We start from the raw sequence: 7,019 nt of genomic DNA, 5'->3' as shown, positions 1-7,019 counted from the left end.
AAGTCATTTTTTCGAGGTCTCCAGGATGCGTGATGGCCGCCAAGCAGGTATCCAAAGTTTACGCACCTTCTCGTCTCTGGGAAACGTGTGCGACGGCGTGTCACGACCGACGATGCTGTTATTACAGCAATGTCTGGGCATTTCCTTCCGCCGCGACGAACGCGCCAATACCGAGCGACGACCACGAGAAGGCGCGTGTAAGACGCACCACCTGCGTGGCGCACCAATGACCACGTGCGAAGATCGCCGAAAGGGGTTAAACAAACGCTGCAAGGGACCATCCCCCCCGGAAACACTGCGACGGCTGTGGCAGACCTTGGCCGCGCGCGCGCGGGTAGGTGTTATGACGTCAAATTTCAGCTTCTGCCGGCGTCCGCTTGAAGTAAAGGTGCAACAGAAATTCGCAAAAAAAAAAATAGATGTTTCTCGCTCTTTTTTTCAAAACGGCTTGTTGTATTCATTTTCAATAGTTCAACTTTTGTTCCGACGCAAAAAACCACCCGCCAACTTTTGTGTCCGTATCCCTTTAAGCTTCGCTTTCAAGAGGGGAACGCGATAGCATTAAAAGATCCCTGACTGCTTCTTACGCCTCCGACAGCTGCAGCTTATGGAACCGTAATGGTTACTGGGAAACGCTGGCACCGAACGCTGTGCAGGAAGGCGTTTTCTAGTAGAAACGCGGCCTTTTTGCGTGGGCCGATCCCGAAGATGGTGCACAACCTCGCAAAAAAATTGCATAATTTCCAGAATTCGGTTACTGTTTCGCACTTTCAATATTTTAGTCTCAGAAGATATAACAAAATGCATTCGCTGTGGGTGTTTTGTCACATGACGTTTGTTTGTGGGTTGTCATTCTCGAAATTCCGAGGAATAGCTTTGTAAAACATATAAGACAAGGTATGAGCCACATTAGTGATAGAATGGTGTGGCAATATAACCTGCATATGCCGTATGTCAAATAGCGGGGCGTGGCATATACATATATATACCTAAATATATTTAAGGGCCTGCGTGGTTGAGGATGGTTTTCCAGGCCGCGTACGCCGGAGCCGACGCTGACACCGACGCCGGATTTTCTGCGACACGGGACCCTTAACGCTGCCAACGCGGCCTGGAGCTCTCTTGTCCTGTCTTTTACACGCTTTAGAGTTCTACCATTCACTGCTTCATCAGACTGACAACGCATCCCGTCAGAGCCACCAAAGGCTGTTCTTCACCGACCTTATTGAACCGCAGAACAGCGGAAGGCTGAGGTCGTACTCATGAGCGAAGCAGAGCAGCATACCAGTCATGCATTTTTCAAAGGTATTCATTGAAATCCAGTCCCGTGCCCCGGGTCTGCAATGACCCACATCGACGTGAAAAGACGTTCGTTGAAAGCGGCACACCTGCACACATTGGCGCATTCTAAGCGACCCAAGTTGGTCCGATGGTTGGTTTCGAAGCCTGTTACATCAGCACAGCGGCCAGATGCGCTAACCATTCGACCACAGACTACCCAGCGATCCAGGTAAAATTTCGTTAAATATGCAAGGAATGCTAACCCATAAAAAGCTGACCAACGAACAAAGAAAAGCTACCGCCTTAAAACAACTATTTTCGCAAGGTACCTTTGACACTCCCGGATCTATTTCAAACGTGAGATTGTCCGAATGTTCTTATATAGGTGTCATTATTTTCCGTGGTTTGGTGTTGAAAAAAAACGAAAGAATTTGTGTTTTTCATGTACGCATCTTGAAGCCAAGAGGTTCGTAATTATCAAAAACAGGGTGTCCTGGGCTTATTCTTTGGGACTGCGAAGCTCCCGCCAAGTTATCCAATCGTGCCGCATTTTCGACGGAGAGTGACGTTGCTTATAAGTGCCTAGAATGCTAAGCATGCTAAAGGAACGATCAAGCGTAGGATTTCGTTCCGTTATGACACAACGCATCGGGGTGTGGGCGGAGTAAGCGCAGGGTGAATAAGAAGGTCGTGATGATCGCTTCTTAAAATGTAACGAGATCAAGTTTCATGAAGATCTTGGTTAGGGGAGAGTTACCCTTTCGTTTGCCGCTGAGACTAAGAAAAACGCCCCAAGAACTCTCGAGTCTCTCATCGCGGTCGAGGAATTCGCAGCCTGTCTTTGCTTTGAAGATGGAGCAAGTATGAGCCAATGAGCCTAAAGTGCCGCTTGACTTTTGCAAGTTCAGAGAGCCATTTCCGCTCGAGTCAAATTATTATCATCCGATCACGGAGTAAGATAAATAGGAGCGCCGACTCCACCGCCGCACAACGCATTCGCTCGGACAAAGCGTGTAACGCTAAATTAGTCATCGCGTATCGCCATCTGTCGAGGCGCGTGGAAAACACTCAACAGCTTGCTTCCATGTGCGCATGCGCTTAGTGGCGGAGGCCGGTGGCGACGGCAGCGCGGCACGCGTAGAGCTTCTCGTCTGCTAGAAACGTGGGCCCTCGTCCGTCTCATGCAATGTGACTGCAATCAAACACAAAAAAATACATGCGCACAAATAATAAAAGAGCAAATAAACACGCGGTAGCGCTTTTATGCACGTATGCGAAACATTTTTACATTTCTTTGGAGGAAACAGACGATAAATGATGCCGTACAAAAAGACACAACAGAAGTACTTGTTTTTCACTCCTCAACGTCTGCGTGGAAGCGAAGGTGCAAAATTGTCGTCTTCCTCGCTTTGTTTACCATGTCTGCAGTATGTTTATTCATGCCTGACGGAACAAGGTATCTTGATACTTGTGCGTGAAGAGACTGAGCAGCAGTGTTTTGTTCCCGGCTGTAAATCTGGGTATGGCAAAGGACGCGAGAAGTTTTCGCTCTTCGCAGCGCCATTTGACCTTCAACTACTGCACCAGTGGCGTCAAAAAATTCCTGAAAGTAAGCGAGTGTTTAAAGCAATTGACAAAATATGTGCGCTACACTTCGAGAAGCAGCTTATTTTTGATAGTTACTTCAGCAAAGACAAAGGCGATGTCCTACTAGATGTAAAGAAAGTGCGTCGAAGAGGAGCCGTTCCTTCAATTTGTTTAGGGAAGCCTGGCGTAGCTCAATGATGCTGAATGCCACGAGGAACCAGAAGGCGCCAATGCGGAAGGATGGTAGGCGCTCACCTAAATTTGTCTACAACTACACTTAGAGCAGGTGCCTTTCCTTGTACAGAGACATGCCGTAATGTAGAGAGATAGAAAGAAAGCGAAAGAAAGACAAGGAGGTTAGCCAGAGTAAATGCCTGCTGGATACCCTGTAAATTCTCTGCCTTGCCTTCGAGATGATTCCCCCAGTTTTGCAGACACATAATCAGAGCTTCTCTTGTGAAAAATTAAGCAGGAAACACTGGCAGGAATTCCCAATAACTATGTCTAGTGAGAATGTGGCGATTCTGCTCGCAAGAGAACCGGGCGACACAGAAAGCACCGCGAGAAACGAAGAAGCAAGTGAAGCATCTTAGCACTTGATGCGTGCTCAGATAAAAAAGTGTGATAAACATCAGCTTTTGCGTATAAGCTTCTTTTCGCTGTCGTCTGTCATTGCTTGAGACCACCCGAACTGCCGTTATATCGCCTTACCATTTGCTATAGTATTTCGTTCCGTCTTAGTTTCCGTAATTTGTTTATTTTCTGTTCCTGTGCCTTTTAAAGTTCCATGTAAGCCACCTGACAAATGCCCTGCATTTCGACTGTATAAAATAAATTAAATAAAGTGGTACATGACTTGTTTACCCTGCTAACGTCACTCCGTGAACCGCAAGAGGTATGCGTGCAACAGGCGTCAGGGCATGCGCGGAGCAGGCGACAAAACGGATAGGCAAGCAGGCGCCGCGAGAGAGTCCCGAGCTTGTTATTGTTTTTAAGCTTAGCTCAACCGCGCCTTTGCTCCTTCGGTTTGTTGGGTTCGCCTCTCCGCTGCAGGTTTTACCTCATTCGTAGCGCCATCTGGCGAACATGCTGTGAAGCAGGAACCGGCGTTTCAGAATGTGTCCCTCCAGACGAGCGGAGTCTTACTACGTGCATCCGATTAATATGGTCGTCAAAGGGCACCGACTTTCATGCAAATTAACCAGTCTGTTCAAAGATGTCTACGAGTCCATCAACGGTCGCGACGGAGCCAGTGATATCAGTGTGACAGAGGCCCACGTTTGTGCTATGATCGTCTGGGAATTCAACCGTTCAACGGCGGGAAACCTGCCCACGCGCATTCCCGTGACGAGAGGTTGTTATCATATTTCTGGAAACTCAGATCCTCAAGTGTGGGAAACATGCCCACAAGCTATCCCATGACGAGAGGCTGTTATCATCTTCCCGGAAACTCGAATCCCGCGAGTGTGGGAAACTTGCCTGCGCGCTTTGCCGTGTCGAGATAATCGCCTTCATTTCTGAGAAAGCGTCACCCCTCTACGCTCTGAGCAAACGCAAATGCAAGTACCCAAACGAGAAGGCACGAACGGGAAGACGTCGTTGATTTGACATCCTCATAAAGGCACTGACACTTCCACAAGCTCCCCAGGGACACATCGGTTACCACAGCACCGCGAGTGGTTATTTAAAGCCGTCCTGGCCTCCATGTTAGGCAGAACCGCTCCAAACTCGCATAGAGTCACAACAATGTATCTACGAAGTGAATACAGTCTTTTCTATTTTTCATCATTCTGATGCTCCCCTTCATCACCGTCTCCTGATTCTTGCGGGGACTACCCACCTCACCCGATCGAGATTGTATCAGCTGGTTGGCAGCAATGGGATACTCCACCCTTCGTCCTGCCTTCAGCTGAATGGTGAGCACTTGACTTTTTTTAGGATTTGGCTGGTTTAACTAGTGTGTTGTCTAAAACGGAGAATTAGTTTGTGTGCGTGCAGGCTGCCGTTGATTCGATCCCGGCCTTGGTGGCCGGGACCGAATGCAAGCCGCGGCCGCCCCATTTCGGTACCGGCGAAATGCCAAAAAAAAAACCGTTTGCTTGCGTTGTAGTGCACGTTAAAGAACACCAGGTGGTGTAAAAAAATCCCGAGCCCTCCCCTACGGCGTGCCTCATAATCAGAACTGGTTTTGGCACGTAAAAGCCCAGAAAGAAGACGAAGATGAATGCGTGAGTACAATAACATGGCGACTGTATAATTCCGATTACAGCTGCTTTACAACCTCCTGAAAAAATGGCAATAAAAAATAATTTCACCTCTATCGAAAGCAGGACGGTTTGAGTACGGAAGAAACAACGCATATTGTTATTACCTACATCACTGAAAACGGAAATAAGTTATTCACTAAGAATTTAACTTTTACCGAACTCTGTCGCCTACGACTACAAGCTAAGGTCTATATTGTTGCGATAGCAATTACTTGGACACTCCAAAGCGGATTTCTGCCGTCGCCGTCACCGTGAGGTTCCATATGACGTCAACGGAGATGAAATCGCCGCCGCGCCCCGTATGCTATATTTGCGAGTGAAAGGGCGCGAGGGACGAGCACTTTCACGGGGAGCGAACGGCCGGCGGAGAGCAAACGCACTTCCTGCGCGTTATCCATGAAGGGCTGCAGAATTAAGCGTCTCTTTCCTCCTTTACAATCACCATATATATAGAGCAAACCTGACTTTTTGATGAAATAACGCTCTGCACCCTTCTGCCATGTTACAGGTGACATTTTACATGTCATTTTTTTACCGAATATGCTAACAGTCGATTGACTAACTCCAACATGGTTCTCTTTAATGCGACCGTGTTTTCTTCAATAAATATGACTGAACATTGTATTTCTTTTATGTTGTCTGTTGTTTTCAGTAGCACGTTTATTTTGAGTTTACATCGTTGACACATGTCGGAGGGTTAGAAACTGTTCAATTGTATCCGTGCTTTTAAATAGATGTGGTTTTGGAAAAACGGCATGCGGGTATACCCTGAGGTACTTTTTCTGCAAAGTTCATTAGCTTGCTAAAGATTTAAAACATGCCTCTCTCTCTAAAATTTTCCTAAGAATCGCGCACTGCTAAATAGAATAAAAATATATGATCATCAACTAGCATAATGCTTAACAATGAAATTAAAGAAGCTCATTAATCGGGAATAAATCACTTCGGAGAAGACCAGCACCCTCAGCCCTGCCACGCGTTGCCTCTCACATTTTAAGGTTGTTTCTTTGGAACATCACGCAATGCAGGTCACGTAAATTGTTCACATAGGCAGGTTATCCTAAATTATCTTTCAGCACCCACCAAACGTTTCTGTAGGAATGCAACGTTCTTATAGAGTTGGCGCCTTTGACATGTAAATTCGTAGTGAAGGGCAAATTACCGGGTATGTGATTACGCGGCCATACTTCTTCTAAAATTTGTTTAAAAAAACTATACTCGCGTCCCTGGAAATCACTAGCAGCATTGATGCTAGACTTTGTAGAATACGTGGCATATAAGGTACAATACGTGCAATACTATTTTCCGAATTACACTTTAATACTAATAAAAATATCTTAGTACGGCTCTACAGGTGCCTTGCAGTGATACTCTATATGGTAGACTACTGTATGCCTAAATGTTGCGTACAATCGTAAAAGTTCACAACAAAAGGAAGCACTAAATAAAGCAGCAGAATATATCTCATGATGACTGCCGATGGAAATGCGTACAGCAATAAATCAACAACACCGCACAGCAATTTTGCCACCAATGAAACTAGTTATGCATGAGGCATCTGCTGGATCGGGATTCCCCTTCGTGCTTCCATAGCAGCAGACGGCGCAATAAAGCGCCACAACCGCGCAGCCTGAGCCTGACCTCGGAAATGCATGGGGCGTCAGTGCATGCGAACGATGAGACATTGCGTCATGCAGCAACCGTTATCTTTCACGCTGCTTCCTAGACACTCTGCGCCGTCTAGCGGTGGAGCCAAAAAGTCCGGGCTAGGCCTCCGAGATGAGAAGCGTGGTCTTCCGGTGCCTGGTAATACTGACAATTGTTTTCCTACATTGCCGCAAGCTCAGTGGCAAAACTCAGTCACAAGTTGGTGAGAGGCTCATT

Source organism: Dermacentor silvarum, chromosome 7 (genome assembly GCF_013339745.2).
Source record: "Dermacentor silvarum isolate Dsil-2018 chromosome 7, BIME_Dsil_1.4, whole genome shotgun sequence".
NCBI classification, from domain to species: domain Eukaryota; kingdom Metazoa; phylum Arthropoda; class Arachnida; order Ixodida; family Ixodidae; genus Dermacentor; species Dermacentor silvarum.
This window is presented reverse-complemented; position numbering follows the sequence as displayed.